Here is a 24,111-nt window from a genome sequence, read left to right as displayed (position 1 = left end):
ACACGCAAATATACATGCCTACACAGCTTTCCATGGTTTACCCCAGACGCTTCACATGCCTTGATTCAATCCACTGACAGCACGTCAACCCCGGTATACCACATCGCTCCAATTCACTCTATTCCTTGCCCTCCTTTCACCCAACTGCATGTTCAGGCCCCGATCACACAAAATCTTTTTCACTCCATCTTTCCACCTCCAATTTGGTCTCCCTCTTCTCCTTGTTCCCTCCACCTCCGACACATATATCCTCTTGGTCAATCTTTCCTCACTCATCCTCTCCATGTGCCCAAACCACTTCAAAACACCCTCTTCTGCTCTCTCAACCACGCTCTTTTCATTTCCACACATCTCTCTTACCCTTACGTTACTCACTCGATCAAACCACCTCACACCACACATTGTCCTCAAACATATATATATATATATATATATATATATATATATATATATATATATATATATATGTGTGTGTGTGTGTGTGTGTGTGTGTGTGTGTGTGTGTGTATATTATTTTTTTTTTTATTTTGCTTTGTCGCTGTCTCCCGCGTTTGTGAGGTAACGCAAGGAAACAGACGAAAGAAATGGCCCAACCCACCCCATACACATGTATATACATACATGTCCACACACGCAAATATACATACCCATACATCTCAATGTACACATATATATACACACACAGACACATACATATATACACATGCACACAATTCACACTGTCTGCCTTTATTCATTCCCATCGCCACCTCGCCACACATGGAATAACATCCCCATCCCCCCTCATCTGTGCGAGGTAGCGCTAGGAAAAGACAACAAAGGCCCCATTCGTTCACACTCAGTCTCTAGCTGTCATGCAATAATGCCCGAAACCACAGCTCCCTTTCCACATCCAGGCCCCACACAACTTTCCATGGTTTACCCCAGATGCTTCAGATGCCCTGATTCAATCCATTGACAGCACGTCGACCCCGGTATAACACATCGATCCAATTCACTCTATTCCTTGCCCGCCTTTCACCCTCCTGCATGTTCAGGCCCCGATCACTCAAAATCTTTTTCACTCCATCTTTCCACCTCCAATTTGGTCTCCCACTTCTCCTCGTTCCCTCCACCTCCGACACATACATCCTCTTGGTCAATCTTTCCTCACTCATTCTCTCCATGTGCCCAAACCATTTCAGAACACCCTCTTCTGCTCTCTCAACCACGCTCTTTTTATTTCCATACATCTCTCTTACCCTTACATTACTTACTCGATCAAACCACCTCACTCCACACATTGTCCTCAAACATCTCATTTCCAGCACATCCACCCTCCTGCGCACAACTCTATCCATAGCCCACGCCTCGCAACCATAAAACATTGTTGGAACCACTATTCCTTCAAACATAGCCATTTTTGCTTTCGGAGAAAATGTTCTCGACTTCCACACATTCTTCAAGGCTCCCAGGATTTTCGCCCCCTCCCCCACCCTATGATTCACTTCCGCTTCCATGGTTCCATCCGCTGCCAGATCCACTCCCAGATGCATATATATCCCTGGGGATAGGGGAGAAAGAATATTTCCCACGTATTCCCTGCGTGTCGTAGAAGGCGACTGAAAGGGAAGGGAGCGGGGGGCTGGAAATCCTCCCCTCTCTTTTTTAATTTTCCAAAAGAAGGAACAGAGAAGGGGGCCAAGTGAGGATATTCTCTCAAAGGCTCAGTCCTCTCTTCTTAACGCTACCTCGCTGACGCGGGAAATGGCAAGTAGTATGAACAAATGAACAAATAATAATAATAGTAATGTAATAAAGATAACAATAAACATATAATAATAATAATAATAATTCACTGTCTATGTCAAAATCAAATTTCTATTAATCACGTTTTGTCTAAATATTTTGGGAGGCAGTGACAGGCACGTGGCGGCGCGCGCGTGCAGGTTAGCCCCACCGACACAGCCATGGTACACTTTGCCCCAGTGTACCGTCCTCGTGTTTCATCAGCTGTACACCAACGGTACACTCCGCTGTACCCACGTACCGCGTGGTACATCCGTAGCAGAGGTACGATAGATGGACGGTACTATGACGTATATATCTACTACAGCGGACAGACCCCTGGCTGCTATGGGGGTCAGTGTATGTTTATAGTCTTCGATGTTTACCTCTTATGTGGTCAGGTAAACAAAGGTGGGGTCACCAGCGCCATCTGGTGGCCTATGGAGGTCACGCTGACAGTCACCACATGCAGATGGTAACCGTTATACGCAGGTGGTCGCTACGCGCAGGTAGTAGCCGTTATGTGCAGGTGGTGACCGTTACATGCAGGTGGTCGCTACGCGCAGGTAGTAGCCGTTATGTGCAGGTGGTGACCGTTACATGCAGGTGGTCGTTACATGGATGCGTTGTAACAGTCACATGCGGGTACTCTACTTTAGGTTAGTGGTAAATTTAATACAGGTGGTCGCTGTAAGCAGGTTGCGGAAAATTATATGCCAGCGGGTCGCTATAGGCAGGTGGTCACAATAGGCAGGTTCTGACCGTTGTATGCGGGTGGTCGCTTCAGGCAGCTGGTAACCATGACATACAGGTGGTCGCTACATGCGGGTAACCGCTAGTGGTAACCGGTTGATGACGTGAGTGGATGACACAAACCAGTGGGCTTTCCAGGCAGGTGGCTGTTATAGGAAGGTAGTTTCCATGGGACGAGAGTCTTACACACACACACACACACACACACACACACACACACACACACACACCTCACCGACCAACAAGCAGGGCCTGACCATTTACAAGCACGGCCTGAGGATTTTACAAGCACAGCGCAGATTATCACCAAGCACACAGCCCAGCGACTTACAACCACAACCCGGAGATTCACAAGCACAGCCCAGCGACATACAACCACAACCCAGAGCTTCACCAGCTTCCCACAGCTGGCGTTCAATGTAAACAACATTGCAAAACAGTCTTATCCCAGGATGCCTTAAGCCCAAACAAACTCTTACGTCACGCCTACGAGAAAAAAAAGAAGTCGTCTTTACCGAGTGCGGGGAGGTTATTTACATACTACATCTATCTATCTAGCTCGGGGTTATTTACATACTACATCTATCTATTTTACATTCACGACCCCCTCCCCCCCCTCACGTCACAGTGCAACACGCTTTACAGTTTCCAATGCTTCAGTACACACCACTAACTCCTTCACCCCCGTCCCTCTACCCACTACCCAACCCTCTGACCACTGCTTGTTTTTTCGTTATCTTTTGAATTTTCCTTTTTATTAAATCATTTGTCTTTCTAATCTTCTTGTGCCTCTGGCTGGACAAAGATCCTTCGGTTTCGAAGGCCCTGGTGTGTATGATATGCGAGAGGTGGTCTGATGAAGCCCACATCATCACACCCTGCTTGAATATCCGTTCTTAAACATCTCATTCATCACCTTCTGCATAACATACGACGCCATGATTCTGACGTTTAAGATGTCGTCATTCATCTCCTGCTGACATCCCTAGTGACGTTATCACCCACGAGGAAAGGTCAGTAATCATGACGACCTCTACCTCACAATGGGCCTCCCCAGGGGGTCGGCTCCCGTGGCTGGTGTCCACCTCATGGCTGACAAAAATATCGGAATCCGAATTGTGGTTTTCTTCCTGCCTCCTTCTGCCTTTATCCATCTGGGTTATGGCTGAGCTGCGAGTTCACACAGCTGGCACCCGGGCAGGTCACACTGCAAGACGATCCCTGCAACGCCCCGCCATCACCTCAGCATCATCTGCAAACATGTTGAGTCCTGCAACGCCGCCCCGTCTTCAGCTCAGCATACACACACGTCCCTACCCATATTTACGTATGTGTGCACACAGGCACACCAGCCTAAGCCAGGCACCTAATAATCGACCAGCCCCGATGACAGGATGAACACCTGTGTTGGATGCGGACCGACTGACGCGCCATGGATTTCTAACCCAGGCGGACCCCGACCCCCCTGGGCTGGCGCGAACGGACTTATGGTCAGTAATGCTAACCAATACACCAAGGAGGCCTATGCGTGTGTGTGTGTGTGTGTGTGTGTGTGTGTGTAATGGTCCGTAAAGGCGTGAACAGACGTGCGTGCGTGCGCAGTCCGACCGTGCCTGGTGGTCGAACTCCAACTTACGTGGCCGACCGTGCCTGGTGTCCGACCACCCAACCCCCTCCCCCCAGCACACCTGACCGACGTACCTGGGTATAAATCAATATCCGTCCCTCCTGCAGAGGCCGAGGCCCTCCTGTCCTCCGGGAGGGGGGCGGGGGAGGTCTTCAGCAGGAGCTTCGTATCTGACACCTGAGACCGCGGCCAGAGACACCTGCCGCGGGGTCCTCCACCTGTGGGAGCCACCTGCTGTGCTCCTACTTCACTACTGACGAGGCCACAGCAGGTGCCTGGATATCCTCCTCCTCTGATACTGACGGAGCCACAGCAGGCACCTGGGTCTTACGAGATACTCACGAACTAAACCCTGATAGCATCGCGTCTCACCGCTCGACCATATCTTTCCTTTATCAGTACGAATATCGCGGACACAAGGAGAGGACCCAGCACTGGGGAGAGGCCAGTGTATTGCTTACTGCTGGGGTCCAGACAACTCATGCCACACACACACAAACACACACATAACCAACGAGGGACGAGATAAGAATGCAGGCGTTATCTGCTTATCAGACCAGATAGCTACAGAACAAGCATGGAGGAGGGGAGGGGAGGGGAGGGCGTAGATATATCACATTCCCCTCTTATCATTGGGGGAGGGTAGGGTGGGGCGAGAGAGAGACTGGGGCATAAGAGGATTTTCTCCCCCCTCCCCCTCCTCCCCTCCCTCTCTCTCTCTCTCTCTCTCTCTCTCTCTCTCTCTCTCTCTCTCTCTCTCTCTCTCTCTCTCTCTCTCTCTCTCTAACTACACGATAACGAGGTAAACGATCACCAATCGCCTGTTCGGTAACGATATCAAACAAGCAGTTACGAAGCTTCTCAACGACTCGCAATAAACATTAGGATTTAAAATACAGCATCGATTCCTGGAGCCTGAGCCGGGAGTCGACTTCTTCTTAATCTATTTCGTGGAATTGGCAGAGTCTGATCCTGAAAGTGTTATTCAACTGTTTTTAACACGAAAAAAAAATTATCTCAAATATCACAAGTGATGGCCATAGTTATAGATTTTGGCTTCTTTTAAAAAAATCAATCAATATTTTTGTTAAAGTAATGCTAGTCAAAAAATTTTCTAATGCTTTCATTTCTCTCATAATTAATTCATGTTTGACTAGGACAATTTGCGGTGTTCTTTGAGTACATGTTTGGCGGTAATTTGAGTACATGTTTCACGGTAATATTGCAGTGCCCCCGTTACATACCGGGGGAGGTCGTGTCTCCAGGGCATGACTACGGCGCCCAGCGTAACAAGACCAATCTACAGTCGGTAAACAAGTCTCAAAATAGTGTTCCTGTGGCAGGAGGAAGGCACGTACACCAACACCATTCTCTTATCTCCGTTGTCTCCTTACCATTCTGGCCTTCCAAGTCTCATCCAGCTCGCTATCAACACGTAACATAATGACCTAACGCTATTCTCGTATACGAATTGCAAGACATAGCTGTTTTAGCTTTAGTATCAGCTGTATCATTACCGGTGATAGCAACATCTCCAGAAAACCAGCAGAATGCTACACATTTAGGCTCTGTATGGGTCTTATAACCAGGCCCTGGACTTACTGAACCACGGGAGGAGAATGGTGGTGTATGGGCCCGGAATGAACTCTGGGAATCATCAGTAAATACTTTTATTCTGTCTGTATGATGATAGGCGTCACGCTGCAGGAATGTATTTTGTCTTAACACCAAATCAATGTTTGTTTTCGGTTGTCTTCATTCAGTCCCTGTACACTCTGACCTGCGAACCTACCTGGAGAGGAACCAAGCTAAACTTACCTGTTTAAATCAAGTGCAAACTACTCTCATTAACGGCAGTTTTTTTCTTCATTAAAAAGTTTAGAGAACTTTGGATGCTGAACAAATACCTCAGTCCTCTCGGCGGTTCATTACCACACAACTTAAATATGGGACTGTGGGGTTCAGAACCCGGGGTGTTCCGGGACCGTAACGTTCCCAGACGGCGGGGTTGGGACACCGTATCGGGACGGGGCGGGTGTGCAAGACGGAAGCCAGGCAGGCCGATATGGCGTACTATTTCTGCTCCGCTGAACGCGAGAGCCTCGACCACTGCCGCCTCTTCCTTGATGATGACCCATATATATATATATATATATATATATATATATATATATATATATATCTTTCTTTTCTTTCAAACTATTCGCCATTTCCCGCGTTAGCGAGGTAGCGTTAAGAACAGAGGACTGGGCCTTGGAGGGAATATCCTCACCTGGCCCCCTTCTCTGTTCCTTGTTTTGGAAAATAAAAAAAAAACGAGAGGGGAAGATTTCCAGCCCCCCGCTCCCTCCCCTTTTAGTCGCCTTCTACGACACGCAGGGAATACGTGGGAAGTATTCTTTCTCCCCTATCCCCAGGGATATATATATATATATATATATATATATATATATATATATATATATATATATATATATATATATATATTTCCCTGGGGATAGGGGAGAAAGAATACTTCCCACGTATTCCCTGCGTGTCGTAGAAGGCGACTAAAAGGGAAGGGAGCGGGGGGCTGGAAATCCTCCCCTCTCGTTTTTTTTTTTTTTTTTAATTTTTCCAAAAGAAGGAACAGAGAAGAGGGCCAGGTGAGGATATTCCCTCAAAGGCCCAGTCCTCTGTTCTTAACGCTACCTCGCTATCGCGGGAAATAGCGAATAGTATGAAAAAAAATATATATATATATAAAATATATAGTATGAAGTCTGTTGGGGATGAGAGAGCTTGGGAAGTGAGTCAGTTGTTGTTCACTGATGATACAGCGCTGGTGGCTGATTCATGTGAGAAACTGCAGAAGCTTGTGACTGAGTTTGGTAAAGTGTGTGAAAGAAGAAAGTTAAGAGTAAATGTGAATAAGAGCAAGGTTATTAGGTACAGTAGGGTTGAGGGTCAAGTCAATTGGGAGGTAAGTTTGAATGGAGAAAAACTGGAGGAAGTAAAGTGTTTTAGATATCTGGGAGCGGATGGAACCATGGAAGCGGAAGTGGATCATAGGGTGGGGGAGGGGGCGAAAATCCTGGGAGCCTTAAAGAAGGTGTGTAAGTCGAGAACATTATCTCGGAAAGCAAAAATGGGTATGTTTGAAGGAATAGTGGTTCCAACAATGTTGTATGGTTGCGAGGCGTGGGCTATGGATAGAGTTGTGCGCAGGAGGATGGATGTGCTGGAAATGAGATGTTTGAGGACAATGTGTGGTGTGAGGTGGTTTGATCGAGTAAGTAATGTAAGGGTAAGAGAGATGTGTGGAAATAAAAAGAGTGTGGTTGAGAGAGCAGAAGAGGGTGTTTTGAAATGGTTTGGGCACATGGAGAGAATGAGTGAGGAAAGATTGACCAAGAGGATATATATGTCGGAGGTGGAGGGAACGAGAAGTGGGAGACCAAATTGGAGGTGGAAAGATGGAATGAAAAAGATTTTGTGTGATCGGGGCCTGAACATGCAGGAGGGTGAAAGGAGGGCAAGGAATAGAGTGAATTGGATCGATGTGGTATACCGGGGATTGATGTGCTGTCAGTGGGTTGAATCAGGGCATGTGAAGCGTCTGGGGTAAACCATGGAAAGCTGTGTAGGTATGTATATTTGCGTGTGTGGACGTATGTATATACATGTGTATGGGGGTGGGTTGGGCCATTTCTTTCGTCTGTTTCCTTGCGCTACCTCGCAAACGCGGGAGACAGCGACAAAGCAAGAAAAAAAAAATATATATATATATATATATATATAATGTTTGCGTGTTTGTCTTTTTCATGGCTGAGTTTTTGGTCTATTTTTTACTGTGTGTGTGTGTGTGTGTGTGTGTGTGTGTGTGTGTGTGTGTTTTGGTAAGAGCTGTTTATTATGTATAACGATGGCTGACTGGGGCGCGCCTGACGGGAGATTTCAGGTTCCGTGAGAACCTTACGTCTCAGCTGACCACCCCCCGCGTTGCTCTCGGTGTCTCGCAAACATCACCACAGCTTCGTGTGTCTCGGTACAGCGTTCTGCCACACCGACTCTGATCTGCTCCTTCCCTTCCTCACCTACGTGGACCCGCGAGGCTCGAGGTGTCCGGTGACGTGTTCCTCCTAACACGGAAATCACAACGGAATTTCTCCGCTTCGATCACCGCCCGAGTCCCCCCGACCCACCCCTAGTCACAACAACGCGGCCAAGCATGTGTCAACAAGGCGCAAACTTAATTGTTACGGTCGACTTACGGTCACAGACTGCAATACATCAACCACTGCGAATCACGTTATAGTCACGAAGCGAAATGAAATGGACTGCAACGCTATTTTCTCTCTCTCTCTCTCTCTCTCTCTCTCTCTCTCTCTCTCTCTCTCTCTCTCTCTCTCTCTATATATATATATATATATATATATATATATATATTTCCTCCTTTTTCCAGAGGTTAGATGAACTGAGTAATATGTACCTCACAGTTATATATATTACATTACTGTACACAGACGGTCCTGAGGCAACAAAAGAATAATAATAATAATGATGATGATAATAATAATAATAATAATAATAATAATAATAATAATAATAATAATAATAATGATAATAACAATAATAATAATAATAATAGTAGTAATAATAATAATAATAATAATAATTTTTCTATACCAACAACCTCCTTTCTAGCGTGCCACGCCAAGACCCCTCTCTCGCTCTGGGGTGTCATATGAATAACATATGGATCCCATCCCACACACACACACACACACACACACACACACACACGTTACTGACAGAACCAGTTATCTGGTTCACCGGACGATCGCAACCAGGCCAATCCTCTGGTTCCCAGAGTTCTCGAACAGGTTGCTCCCCCCCCCCCCCCCCACCCCACACACACACACACACACACACACACACACACACACCATCCCAGGGCGACAAGCGATACCTCCGCACCATCACGTAACTGCCTCAAGTATAAGTTAGACACCGTTAAGTGTGTATGTAAGTAACAAACCTACTATAAGAGGCTGTTGTGTTGTCCTACCCGTAGGATCAGACGGAGAGGACATCACAAATTGCCCTTGGCGCCGCGTCTTGAGCTATTTCAATAAAAGATATTTCACCATCGCTAGACATCGTCTACACTGACTCACTCTCTCTCTCTCTCTCTCTCTCTCTCTCTCTCTCTCTCTCTCTCTCTCTCTCTCTCTCTCTCTCTCTCTCTCCAGATTGATTCACACTCCCCCCCCCCTAACCCGAGGGACGGACGTACGGACGCCTGCAGTATACACAGAGCCCACGTCAGGACAGGACAGTGTTATACGGGTTAAAAGTCCCTGTCTACCACGGGGTAATGTCGCCGTCAAGGTCGGAAATCCTTGAAGTTCATTATGTTTGTTTACGTTTTCTTGACCTTCTGGGCTGTGGACGCTCCGACCCATGACTTCCTCCTGCTCTGCAAGGACTGTACTGACCATGGGTCGTCCCGTCGTGCGCAAGGGTCGTACCGTCGTGCTCAAGGGTCGTCCCGTCGTGCTCAAGGGTCGTCCCGTCGTGCTCAAGGGTCGTACCGTCGTGCTCAAGGGTCGCCTCGTCGTGCTCAAGGGTCGTCCCGTCGTGCTCAAGGGTCGTACCGTCGTGCTCAAGGGTCGTACCGTCGTGCTCAAGGGTCGTACCGTCGTGCTCAAGGGTCGTACCGGCGTGCTCAAGGGTTGTACTGGCGTGCTCAAGGGTCGTCTCGCCGTGCTCAAGGGTCGTACTGTCGTGCTCAAGGGTCGTACCGTCGTACTCAATGGCCATACCGTCGTGCCCAAGGGTCGTACCGTCGTGCTTAAGGGCCGTACCGTCGTGCTCAAGGGTCGTCCCGTCGTGCTCAAGGGTCGTACCGTCGTGCTCACACACAGATCTACCCTTCGCTGGCATTCTAGACATACCTGCTTCTCACAAGCCAGCCAATAATCTAAAGCTGATCTCATTCTAGATTTGCTCGGCTTAGAAATCAAATTTAAACTTTTCTCTTTCCACAGGACTGTTATGGGCCCTTGTCTCTGTCTATCCTGGTGAACGTAACTGATGGGTCCCCGCCCCCTATACCATGCCAAAAGAACACACACACACACACATACCATTATCATGGGGGATGTCTAGTTTTATGTGTGTGCGTGTGTGTGTGTGTGTGTGGGGGGGGGGGGGGGGTAGGAGGCAAGTGGGAATTCTAAGAATCCTTACATTGCTTGTAGCAACTCGATATGGTCGTCTGATATGCTGACATATTCTCTCTCTCTCTCTCTCTCTCTCTCTCTCTCTCTCTCTCTCTCTCTCTCTCTCTCTCTCTCTCTCTCTCTCTCTCTCTAGCACCACACAGACAGACACCCATGCCTCTCTCACAAACACCGTACAGACACGCATGCCTCTCTCTCTCCCAGACATACACACACACACACACACACACACACACACACACACACACACACACACACACACACTGCGGATCAACAACCAACATTAACAGTGAACTTTGAACACGAAATCTGAGATCAATTTTCCGGGGAGCGAAACCTCGCCTTCCCCAACACTGCGGCCACACACTCTCACTTGACGCATCGCTTCCGTAAATAAGACACACACACACACACACACACACACACACGAAAAATATATAAGTTAAGCAAATACACAGCTTGACTTCCTCAGGGAATAACGTGCTCCATTATCTCTGCCTCAAGACCCCAAGCAAAGGCAGACCAATGTCGAGTACATTGGCCACAACTCGCCAAGGAAAATAAATACTCGCGAGTATTGATTACATTGGCCATAACTTGCCCAGGAAGGGAATTAGTTAAAGGTATTGATGGCACTGGCCACTACTTGCCAAGAAATGGAATTACGTACGAGAATTGATCACATTAGCCATACCTTGCCAAGGAAGGGAATTACTTACAAGTATTGACTACATTAGCCACAACTTTCCAAAAAATTACTTAAAAAGTTTTATTACTTTAGCCACAACTTTGCAAACAAAGGAATTCCTCACAAACATTGATTACATTTGCCACAACTGCTCAGACAAAAGAAATTACAAACACCCAGATCAAATAACTTGATAGTATTACACTTATGAATAAATTCAGACTTTAGTTACTTAGATTTGCATATTCAACACGAGGATACGGGGCGGTACGAAACCTGGTGATCCAGCCGACTGTCCGTGATGATCCCGTCAACCACACACGGACGGACGGACTTCAACGTTGACAACGATTCACGTACCCTTCCTTCAAAGCCCTGTTCTCCACGTACAGATCCTTCCCCACCTACCCTCCACGTACAGACTCTTCCGTAGGTCTCCTCCACGTACAGATCCTTCCCCACCTACCCTCCACGTACAGACTCTTCCGTAGCAATCCTCCACGTACAGATCCTTCCCCACCTACCCTCCACGTACAGACTCTTCCGTAGGTCTCCTCCACGTACAGATCCTTCCCCACCTACCCTCCACGTACAGACTCTTCCGTAGCTATCCTCCACGTACAGATCCTTCCCCACCTACCCTCCACGTACAGACTCTTCCGTAGCAATCCTCCACGTACAGATCCTTCCCCACCTACCCTCCACGTACAGACTCTTCCGTAGCAATCCTCCACGTACAGATCCTTCCCCACCTACCCTCCACGTACAGACTCTTCCGTAGCAATCCTCCACGTACAGATCCTTCCCCACCTACCCTCCACGTACAGACTCTTCCGTAGCAATCCTCCACGTACAGATCCTTCCCCACCTACCCTCCACGTACAGACTCTTCCGTAGCTATCCTCCACGTACAGATCCTTCCCCACCTACCCTCCACGTACAGACTCTTCCGTAGCAATCCTCCACGTACAGATCCTTCCCCACCTACCCTCCACGTACAGACTCTTCCGTAGCTATCCTCCACGTACAGATCCTTCCCCACCTACCCTCCACGTACAGACTCTTCCGTAGCAATCCTCCACGTACAGATCCTTCCGTGGCCACCCTCCACGTACCGGTCCACGCACCAGGAGCCGTGCATCACGTACATCCACCTCATTACCTCCAGTAAGGACACCTCCTCTGCTGGCGCAACCCACGCTCTCAACCACTTCCGGTCAGGACGCCTTGGACTGAGGCGTCCCTTCCGTCACGTGACGCATCATGAGAGGACAAGATTATACATACAAGTCGGCTCCTCGTGCCGTGTCTGGGGCGCCAGACACGCGTCCGTCCCGGCCCTCATGACGCAGCTGGGCGTACGCACGCACGTATGTACGCACGCACGTACGCCCAGCTATCACAGTCTATCACCAAGGGAGCGGTTCCTCCTCTTCTAGAAGGCCTGACCAGTTTACATCGCCCACACACAAAAAAATTAATTTCTAGAGTTCCTTTAAACAGCTGTTACGTAAATAAATAATTTCTAGAGTGCCTTTACACAGCTGTTACGTAAATATATAACTTCTAGAGTTCCTTTAAACAGCTGTTACGTAAATTCATAATTTCTAGAGTTCCTTTAAACAGCTGTTACGTTCCTGGCTGTGTATTTATACCTCCCTCATCACCAAATATAACCATCAAATTCTCCGGCGAGCGGCCATTTTCCCAAAGTTCACCCTCATCCCCCCCCCCCCACCCCACCGATAAAAGGCATGGGGGGGGGGGTTAAGTTCACAAATGCATTACGGTTATGAGATTTCCAGTCAGGGTTTACTGTATCTCTTCATCCGTTAACCCTTTACATTCATCCGGCGGACCAGCTGTCCGGAGCCTAGCCACAACGGCAGATGGTCATTTTTCTCCTCCCGCTACCGTAAGTGGAAGGTTCCAGAAACGTCCACCAGAGGCTGTGTTTACCTACGAACTCCGTATCGTTATGAGGTCAGGACATAACGACGTATTCAGTCACAATGGTCTATCGTAACAGAGATACATGACATCCCAGCCGACCGACCAGGAGAGTCAGCCTAACCCACTGGCACGATACGGGGGTGCGTCCTTCTCATCCTCCACGTCCTGAAGAGTTTATTTCTCTGTTAACAATGATATACTTTTATTTTTTTTTGGTTCTGTGTCCGACTGCGTTATCCTCACGTGTACTGTTCGCTAAATGTCATTCCACACAGGATGTTCCAACCCCTTCCTCTCCAGCTGTGGTGGGAGCAGCCCTCTGGACCCCAGCTGTGGTGGGAGCAGCCCTCTGGACTCCAGCTGTGGTGGGAGCCGCCCTTTGGACTCCAGCTGTGGTGGGAGCAGCCCTCTGAACTCCAGCTGTGGTGGGAGCAGCCCTCTGGACCCCAGCTGTGGCAGGAGCAGCCCTCTGGACTCCAGCTGTGGTGGGAGCAGCCCTCTGGACTCCAGCTGTGGTGGGAGCCGCCCTTTGGACTCCAGCTGTGGTGGGAGCAGCCCTCTGGACTCCAGCTGTGGTGGGAGCAGCCCTCTGGACCCCAGCTGTGGTGGGAGCAACCCTCTGGACTCCAGCTATGGTGGGAGCAGCCCTCTGGACTAGGCGGCGCTGGACGAAAGTCGTCATATTTCCAAGACTCAGTCGCGCCTCGACACCTGTACACCTCGGTAGCCAGGTAATGTTGACCACTGTCTACCCAAGCTACGCCACACCTCAGCCTCCACTCCCACCAACGACCTGGTATTGCAAGTAATTAGCGGGTCAGTCTTACACCCGAGCATACCGACCGACTTGTAAGACCCAGTGTGTGTGTGTGTGTGTGTGTGTGTGTGTGTGTGTGTGTGTGTGTGTGTGTGTGTGTAGCGGGTGACACCGGCATCCGTGGCGAGGTGATGACACACTGTCCGTCACATGGGTTCGCATCCTCCCGCCGGCGCCCCAGGAGGATGTTTGTCCGCAGACGGAGATGCCTCACCGACCACCACCATTCAACTCGCGGCGTCCTGGCTACGCCACACACACACACACACACACACACACACACACACACACACCAGCTCTCCCACGGGAGGGGGGGGGGGGGGGATGCGAAAAGTAAAATTCGTTTACGCACCTACCCGCGTCACGTTTTCTTTTTGGCGCACTTCCACGAGGATTTTTTTTTCCATGACGCCGATCATCATTCTTTCCCTCGCCCACAATTAAAAAAAATATATGTATATACGTGCACACCGCCGTTTACGTCAAGAAATACGTCTCTACTGGCGTAAGTTTAAATACACACCAGATTAATCAAGTTACATAATTACCATAATACAGGATGGACCAGTTTACCTCCAACAAACGTGGAGATTAGAGTCTATACAACCAGGATAACCTACACAAACAACCCTATAGAACAGATTTCCAATCAGAGGCGTATACTCGTCGCTGGGTCTCGGAGAACCAGGTAAGTGAAGCTCAAAACTCCTGAAGTTCATCAAAGAATTCATCGCAACTTACCAGCTCACACTTGCCAGCGATTACAGCCCAGTACTCGCCGACCTGGTTAAGTTATAAATAACTTATAAATTATCTCCATAATAACTAACACGAACAGCCACAAAAAAATTGAATAAAAACATGCAAGACATTTTCGTGTCTAACTTCAGACAGATAAACTATGTACCAAATGCCAGGTCGACCCAACGTTGACTTTTGAGATATATTCCATTAATTCTAAGCCACAATTAACAGTCACTTCCCTTCATACCAATCTATCATGATAGTCCAAGTGTGAGGGATAATCAATACGACTTTTCCTCCTCTTCATCTACAGTGAAATTATCAACTAACATTACACAATGTCTACTAGAGTTGGCGATTCGGGTTTTCCAATGCGTTGTGTTGGTTGTCAAAGTACCCCTCACCCTCACCCCCCAAATCCCCCCCGGTTCCAAGCACCCCAGAGACACGACCCCCTCGGCCACGTTACTTCACAGATGTGTGCACATCTGTCGGCAACGCCCCAGACCTCTAGCGTCCAGATAGATAGACAGATATAGGATAGATAGATAGATAGATAGATAAATCGTCTCCTTAACGTTTCAGAGCGTTTGGCAACAAAGATACGACCACTGAAGTAAAGTGGCGGGGCAAAATGGCCGACCCATACATGCAGGATCAGGTCACAAGCGTCAGTAATAAACAGGTCAAAGGTCAATACATTTTTCTGCCATTCTGCAAGGTCATGACCAAGAAAGAAGGTCGCATCTGGTACACCTTTCCCTCGACTGGTTTACCTTCATACTATACATTACGGAATTGGATCATTCCACATCTCACCCCCTTTGGTTTACAGACATGATTAAGTCACAGACATAAAGACAACGTTTCACTTACAGGGTAATGTCTAGGGTCGGAAAATATACGGTCAGTACGTCTAAGGTCAGCAGGTCTAGGGTCAGTAGGTCAAAGGTCAAAAGGGTTAAATGTCGTTCCATATCCGGACTGACAACACAGAGACAAAAGTTGATATTTTCCATCAGGTTGTACTAAGTTATGACTGTTGAAGATACAACCAATTTCTAAAAACTTAAGATCAATTTTTAAAATCTTTTTTTTATCAATGACCAGTTTCCAAAATCTCTCTCTTATTAACGGTCACTTTCTAAGATATTATGAATGTCTAAATTTTAAAATCTCTGTCTTATTAACGTTCAATTTCTAAAACTTTTTTTTTTTCGTTTCTCCTCTACACTGACTCAAGTCTCCACACCGAGACCCATGTGATTTCTGGAGCTGGAGCAAGCAAGTCCAGGTCTTCATGTTGGTGCTGGCTCGCAAGCACTGCCGTACAGAAGACCTGGCACTACGAGTGACGTGGCAGGGTCTGATGGCCACCTCCCTCACCACAGGTCAGGAGGGAGTCACTTCTCTATGGGCCTCGGGAGGAGCACATGATATCAGCTGCTGTAGGACCCCGTTCTTTCTCCAGCTCTCTTGACTCTTATCGCACCACCAACTCCGCCGTCACATCAGCGCGTCTTACAGTTTTCCTCGTGGCGTTCACAGCAGTGTGAGAGTGACGGGCGTGTGACACAGCTAGAGATGCTCACAGCATTAAGAGAGGGACGTGTGACATAGCTAGAGATGCTCAGAGCAGTGTGACAAAGTGGTCAGAGAGGAATTTGTGACAGCGAGAGATGCTCAGGGCAGTGTGACACAGTGGTTAGAGAGGGGTGTACGACACAGCTAGAGAAGCCCACAGCCATGTGACACAGTGAGGAGGGAGGGACATGTGACACAGAAAGACAGTTTCCTATGACTGATGGTGTAACTGTGGCATCCTGTGGGACGATCCGGAGACGTGGGCAGGGTCTTCGACAGACGCGACCACCGAAGTCAGACACCACGTCACCAAACTCCACAGCTCACGTCAATTCTATGCATTTCAGAGTCGCGGCAATAGTTCCCTGGGTCGAGGTGTGACCCAGGAATGACCCTTAGGTGCATCACTTTGAGCCTTGGGTCAGGCTGGGGAGGATGAGAGAAGAAACACTATGAAGGTCTACATGGCTGAGGTAGAGGGGGGCAAGGGGAAGAAAGGGAGACCGAACGGCAGAAAGAAGGGCGTCGTGAAGGATGCTTTGGGGTACCGGGACCAGTATGTACAGAAGAGTGAGAGGCGCGTATGTGGACAGAATGAATTGGATCGATGTGGTACATGGCTAGCGACGTGCTGTCCATGTTGTCGGCTGTCGATGGTAGGCTCTGGTTTCGGTATACTATAAAGATTGGACGTGTGCGAGGCCGTTAATATATATATATATATATATATATATATATATATATATATATATATATATATATATATATATATATATATATATATATACATATATATATATATATATATATATATATATATATATATATATATATATATATATATATATATATATATATATATATGACCTATATTTCTTTCTTGTATTTCTCCTGATGATGTGATTATGACACGAAAGTGCACTTGGGAACTTATCGTGTTTCGTTTTCCCCGTCGACTCAAAGGAATATATATATATATATATATATATATATATATATATATATATATATATATATATATATATACATAATTCCAGACTAGCTGCCAGAGGTTGCATCGCAAATTAAAAGCCATCTTCGCGATGCTGTATCACTGAGAAAACATTCTCGACAGAGAGAACTTCTCACTCCTGAGAAGTCCAATATTCCCCTACCACTGGAAGCAGCGCAAGTCTTGGAACTGCTGAAGGTGCTGGAAAAGGGCTTCTGGAGCAATCACAAATGAATGAATACACACACAAACACACACATAAGGTTTTACAAACTCTGTTGCCCCCTCCCCCAGCGTAACCATTGTGAACTTGAACAATTATTGTGTAAATATCTTTTTAACTCCCCCACTATATATATATTTGATACTAAAATGTACTTTTTATTTCCTGTAAATTTACAGCCTTCACCAGCAGTCAATTCAGTAATCGTTAAGTTTTTGTTTTGATTCATTATACCAAAGAACGTAACGTCAATACGTGCAAACAGCGACGATATGATGATGTGCGTGCAATATACTGTGGTTCTTACGTACGCATGTGCTGATCTGCTTGAGGTACGGGACGCTGGCATGACACAGGACAGAGGTATGACATTATACAGGGCATGACAAAGCAGAGGTATGACATAGATATGACACAGTAGAGGTATGACACTGTACAGATATGACACAGTCCTGAGGTACACCACAGTACAGACGTACCACAGTACGGAGGTACGACACAGTACACCAACTGCCGTGATGTAATTTCTATGTAAACAGTAAACACAAATTGGAGTTTGCTTTGTGAGCGGCGTGGGTAGCCAGGCACACCTGGGGCTCGGCTTTGTTCGTCCGTCCGTGGTCGCTGTCCACGTGTCGTCCGTGGTCGCCGTGCACGTGTCGTCCGTGGTCGTCGTTCGTCCGTGGACAGAAGCCAGCTTCACTCTGACATAAGACACACTTCAGGTTTTGCCCCAGTTCTAATATTCCGGTTACGGGGGGGAAAAAAAGAGGCTTAACCAGAAGTCTTCCCTTGGCGTGAAGGTCCTTGCCCCCCCCCCAATGTAATATTTCCAGGCATTTCTTTCCCCAGGGCAGCGCAGGCCACACCAGTGTTCCATGCAACACCCTCTCTTCCAGGGTTCCCTCCTAGACGCCTGCGATTCATGGGGGGGTCGCCTCCCCTGCTCTACTGACCAGAGCACCTGTAGAAGGAAACACACTCTCCCGACGGAGGGAGCAGGATGGCTGGCCCGTCCTGCAGCGTCTGTATGGTGCTGACGCACGGACGTGGGGTGAGGGAGGGGGGCTGGCGCTGGCAGGGTGACGCTTGACGCCAGGCGTCCCTCAGGCAACGACGCACTGGGGATACAACAAACACTTTCAGCGTCACACCTGCTGGAGTGATCCTCGAGGCCCGTCACCCTGACGGTCATCACCTGAAAACCCTCTCCTCCTCCTCCTCCCCCCCCCAGGTGACTGGTGATGGCACTACCCACCACCATCTACACGGCCCTCACTTACCAACATTCCCTCCCTACGATTATCATCATCATCATCAACACATCCAAGGAACACAACTACCTGTTATCAGTGTATAATCGTTCTGCAAGATGAGATAATTTAAGTAGTTTTCACATTCCAGCCCCAATGCTGTCCACTGTAAAGTTAATAGAGAACTTTACCCGTTTATATATATATATATATATATATATATATATATATATATATATATATATATATATATATATCCTAGCCTAATCCAGGTAGCCATTTTTTTGACTAACCCCTAAGGGAGGATCAACAGCTGGGTTGACTGTGGACCATCCGCCGCAACCAGGATTCGAACCTATGTGTCACGGTCAGCAACGATAATCGCTACACGATATATAAAAAAGGGCATTTCAGTTGCCCTCTTGTGCTATCTCGACATATAAACAGAATTAAACATCCTGGCGTAGGAAATGTACGCGTGGACGGCGAACGGACTGTCTCAGACAGACCACAATGCGTGGAAACGTAGGACTGGCTTCACGTGACAAGTGGAGTGCCACAAGGATCGGTCCTGGGACCTATCCCTAACATTATTTATATCAATCATCTGCAGACACAACTCACCAGAGGAGAACTTAAAAGAAAAAAAAATATGCCGATGACAAAGACGGGGAACACAGCTCGGTGTCGAATGTGATTCATGCAAACTGACGGGGTGGGTTGAGGTATGGTAAGTGCTTATTATGAATCTGACGGGGTGGGTTGAGGTATGGTAAGTGCTTATTATGAATCTGACGGGGTGGGTTGAGGTATGGTAAGTGCTTATTATGAATCTGACGGGGTGGGTTGAGGTATGGTAAGTGCTTATTATGAATCTGACGGGGTGGGTTGAGGTATGGTAAGTGCTTATTATGAATCTGACGGGGTGGGTTGAGGTATGGTAAGTGCTTATTATGAATCTGACGGGGTGGGTTGAGGTATGGTAAGTGCTTATTATGAATCTGACGGGGTGGGTTGAGGTATGGTAAGTGCTTATTATGAATCTGACGGGGTGGGTTGAGGTATGGTAAGTGCTTATTATGAATCTGACGGGGTGGGTTGAGGTATAAGTGCTTATTATGAATCTGACGGGGTGGGTTGAGGTATGGTAAGTGCTTATTATGGGAAAATGATGCAAACTAATGCATCTTGAAGATAGGAATATAAACGGATAATAAAATGCTCGGTACACCAGTTTCACAAGTAAGAGAAGAAAGAGAACTTGGCATGAATATCTGTAATGATTTACGATAAACAATGCCAGGTTGCATATAACAAAGCCAACAGGACGTTAGGTTTCATAGCAATGCTCCCTGTACACCGAAGATACAACACCCACTTTTTTTTACGCTCTCCTCAGACCTCGGTTCGAGTAGGTTGTTCAGTTCTGGTCACGATAACTGATCAGAGACGGACATACGAACAAATTCAAAGAGGAGCAACAGAACTAATTCCAACACTCAGAAATAAGACTCATGGAGAAAGACCCAGAGAACCAAAATTAATCTTTCTAAATATACACAGGCTCCAAGACCTAATATTACCTTTCAGAATATGTACTTTCTACAACGCAACATACGAAAATTTTTCCACATTGTCCAGAGACTCAACGACCAGAAAAAACATCATGAAATCAAAAGAAAAATGTACGAACCAGGTTGGAAAAAAAAAATTCTCCTACAACAGATGTAGATCGCTGGAGCAATCTACAACCGGATGCATGAAATGCCAATACTATCAATAACTCCAAACAGTACATGGGCGAGTGGAAAAACAAAATAACAAGGTAGCTAATTTTTTTTTCCTTTATAGATATCAACTTTCCTACAAACTTTCCATGGCAGTATCATATCTCCAAACAGTATGCCATTCCTTGGCAATGTTTTCCTACTGGCTGTTGAGCCGGAGGGAGTGGTGGGTCTGTTTTACCTCGTCAGATATTCAGTTATCTGTATTTCCAATGTACATCCATCATCATTACGTCGCTAAGTGGTGGCAGTGTCCAGCCTGGGTCACAGGTGGCGGTGCTGTCCAGTTGAGGGTACAGGCAGAGGTGGTAGCAGTGTCCACTTAGGACAGATGGAGGCTATGTCCACCTGGCCACATTCTAGGACAAAGGTGGTGGCAACGGGGACACATGGCAGTATCCATCCTGGACACAAAGAGTGGCAGCGTCCACCTAGGACAGAGATGTTGGCAATATCCACCTGGGACAGGGATGTTGGCAATGTCCACCTGGGACAGGGATGCTGGCAATGTCCACCTGGGACAGGGATGTTGGCAGAGTCCACCTGGGACAGGGATGTTGGCAATGTCCACCTGGGACAGGGATGTTGGCAATGTCCACCTGGGACAGAGATGTTGACAGTGTCCACCTGTGACAGAGATGTTTGCAGCGTCCACCTGGGACAGAGATGTTGACAGTGTCCACCTGGGACAGAGATGCTCGCAGTGTCCACATGGGAGATGTTGGCAGCGCCCTCCTGGGGCAGATGTTGGCAGTGTCCAGGCGGGACACGGGGAGTGAGTGCCAGTATCCAGTTGGTAGAGGTCAGGTCGGGTAGGGTCAAGGGAGTGCCACTCCAGCAAGATATTGATCACAGTGGACCTTATGGCACTCACCCCCGGCCCATGACGCGGCACCCGGCCATCCCTGGGACTTCGACTGTGCCAATAACAGCGAACGAGCGGATATCCTGCGCCGCTAGGCTAGGCGTGGGTGGGGTGCGTCTCAGAAAGCCACGGACGACAAGTACACGAGTGTGTAAGAGTGCGTGTGGGGACAGATTCGGGACAAGTATAAAGAAAAAGTACAGTGCGGTGGGTTGGTAGGCTGAATGGTCAGCCCTGGGGGTTGAGGGGGTTGGGGTGGAGTACTAGTACTACTACTACTACTGTGCTACATCAATCAAGCATGAGGAGCGTGTCACGAGGTACTAACCCTGTCAGTAGACGAGATCCATCGAGAGGCTGGGCACTACGAGGGCCTGGCAGGAGCCCCCATGACTTGTTGGAGGACAGCGGCAAAGCACAACACCCACCCCGCTGCTGCTACTGCTGCTGCTGCTGCCGCCTTACAGTATCACTACAGCATTAACTAATCCTTTCCCTCCTTCTGCTTCTAGTTCTACGTAAGGGGAAAGGGCGAGGAGGGAACAAAACAACTACGAGTCTAGAGCACCGGTAAGAGGCGAGCAGGGACTAACACGGCTCTATCTCAGCCACGCAGGACGAGGCCACAACCATCAGGAGACTAAGGGGGTAGTCAGAGGGAGGAGGGGGTTAGCGGTGAGGGACTGCGTACTACCGCGATGGGTCCTGTGTGCGCACTGACGACTGTCAGGCCAGCGACGCGGCCTGCCTCCCGGCGCCCCGCCCCCCTCCCACCCCTACCACACACCCCCGCAGGGATACCTCTCCCCACCCCCCCCCCTCCCTTCCCTTCCCGACCACCAGCCGTCATCATCGTCACCATCTACCGCTGGTGCAGATGACGGGGGCCGACACCGCACGACATGTCTCGAGGGGGGGCACTCCGTGCATGACGATCCCACACGGGAGCCAGGCAGGAGCGAGGCCCCGCCGGTAGCCACCACGATCCTCCTCCTCCTCAACCAGAACATCAGCCAAGTTACCGGAGATCCTATTACGCGGACTCTTACAAACTGATCCCCTCCAGATGAGAACACCGACCGACACGCCACTTCCTTGTTATCATCGTTATACATGACACGAAGGGAGATCCCTTCTCTATCATCCTGATTCCCCCATAACACTCCAGAAATAATACGGGGCAGGCATGGGACAAAGCACCACCTGACGAGGCAGTGAATGGGGTATTTAAGTGCTCTCAAAGGGAATGAATGAACCGACCTACCAGCAGTTGAAAACCAATTTCTGAAAAATTACCGCCCATCTAATGCACATTTACGGTGACTTTCACAATCACAGTCCAAGTTTAGAAAAGAAGGTTTAATTACACGCCAGAGGATACGTAACAACTAGTTAGTAGGTGTAATGAGAGAAATATTGCTACAAATTATCTTGACAGAGGAGGAACCCAGCGATTCCGTCCCTCTGCCGGCACTCGCCCAAACTACTCGCGGTGCCATTGCTTCTTTACCATCAACAGTTACTCTCACTTAAATATTCATCCTTTTAAACAGTGATCCGACTTCCTATGTCACAGGAAACTCATGAAACATTCTGACGGAGACAGTGATTACAGAATATACGTCAAATAATACAAGAAATAAACCCGACATGGCATCGGCTGGGTTTCGGCAACCTCGCAGGGCGATCAATTGAACGAGCGACGCGGTGTTGCCGCGTCTAATCCAGGCTCAACCATTTTACTTAAATTTACAGCCAGAGTGGCCGGTTTGCTACTTCCCTAAAATTCTATACAAGACACAACTTATACATAAAGCTATAAACCTACCTTTTTCACCTGACAGTTTAACATCCAGCTTCCACTCCCGCCCGCTGGACAAATTCAAAACCAACTAATCTTTATCGTCTATTTTTCACACCACTTTACAACAACATATGACGTCATAGCTGATGATGGAGCGACCTTTGTTCTCTCGTGTGTGTGTGTGTGTGTGTGTGTGTGTAAATATATATATCTTTCTTTCATACTATTCGCCATTTCCCGCGTTAGCAAGGTAGCGTTAAGAACAGAGGACTGGGCCTCTGAGGGAATATCCTCACCTGGCCTCGTTCTCTGTTCCTTCTTTTGGAAAATCAAAAAAAAACGAGAGGGGAGGATTTCCAGCCCCCCGCTCCCTCCCCTTTTAGTCGCCTTCTACGACACGCAGGGAATACGTGGGAAGTATTCTTTCTCCCCTATCCCCAGGGATAAAATATATATATATATATATATTTTTTTTCCCGTGAGCTCATAGGAATATATATATATATATATATATATATATATATATATATATATATATATATATATATATATATATATATATATATATATATTCCTATGAGCTCACGGGAAAAATGAAACAAGATCTTAAGTTCCCAAGTGCACTTTCGTGTAATAATCACATCATCAGGGGAGACACAAGAGAGAAATAACAGTCAGTTGATATACAACTTCTCTTCGCTGTATTTCATTTTCCTCGTGGACTCAAAGGAATATACTTGATCACGCGCAAAATTGTGATAGGGGATAGGGGATTAAGAATACTTCCCACGTATTCCCTGCGTGTCGTAGAAGGCGACTAAAAGGGGTGGGAGCGGGGGGCTGGAAATCCTCCCCTCTCGTTTTTTTTTTAGTTTTCCAAAAGACGGAACAGAGAAGGGGGCCAGGTGAGGGTATTCCCTCAAAGGCCCAGTCCTCTGTTCTTAATGCTACCTCGCTAACGCGGGAAATGGCGAATAGTTTAAAAGAAAGAAAAGATATATATATATATATATATATATATATATATA

General features: G+C 47.7%; 1 protein-coding gene across 5 annotated transcripts in view; it reads right to left on the bottom strand.

The window, feature by feature from the left end:
- Nucleotides 1–24,111, bottom strand: part of FucTA (glycoprotein 3-alpha-L-fucosyltransferase A) — a 163,989-nt gene that overhangs the window by 69,778 nt on the left and 70,100 nt on the right. The window contains exon 1 of one of the 5 annotated variants that reach the window (XM_071669372.1): nt 21,608–21,997. The exons of 3 other annotated variants lie outside the window; for them this stretch is intronic. The gene's annotated coding sequence lies outside the window, so the exon portion shown is untranslated. Of the gene's footprint in view, nt 1–4,221; nt 4,635–21,607; nt 21,998–24,111 lie in introns of those variants that run through there. One more of the 5 variants, XM_071669373.1, reaches the window with a different exon arrangement.

Source organism: Panulirus ornatus, chromosome 14 (assembly GCF_036320965.1).
Source record: "Panulirus ornatus isolate Po-2019 chromosome 14, ASM3632096v1, whole genome shotgun sequence".
NCBI lineage: Eukaryota > Metazoa > Arthropoda > Malacostraca > Decapoda > Palinuridae > Panulirus > Panulirus ornatus.
This window is presented reverse-complemented; position numbering and strand designations above follow the sequence as displayed.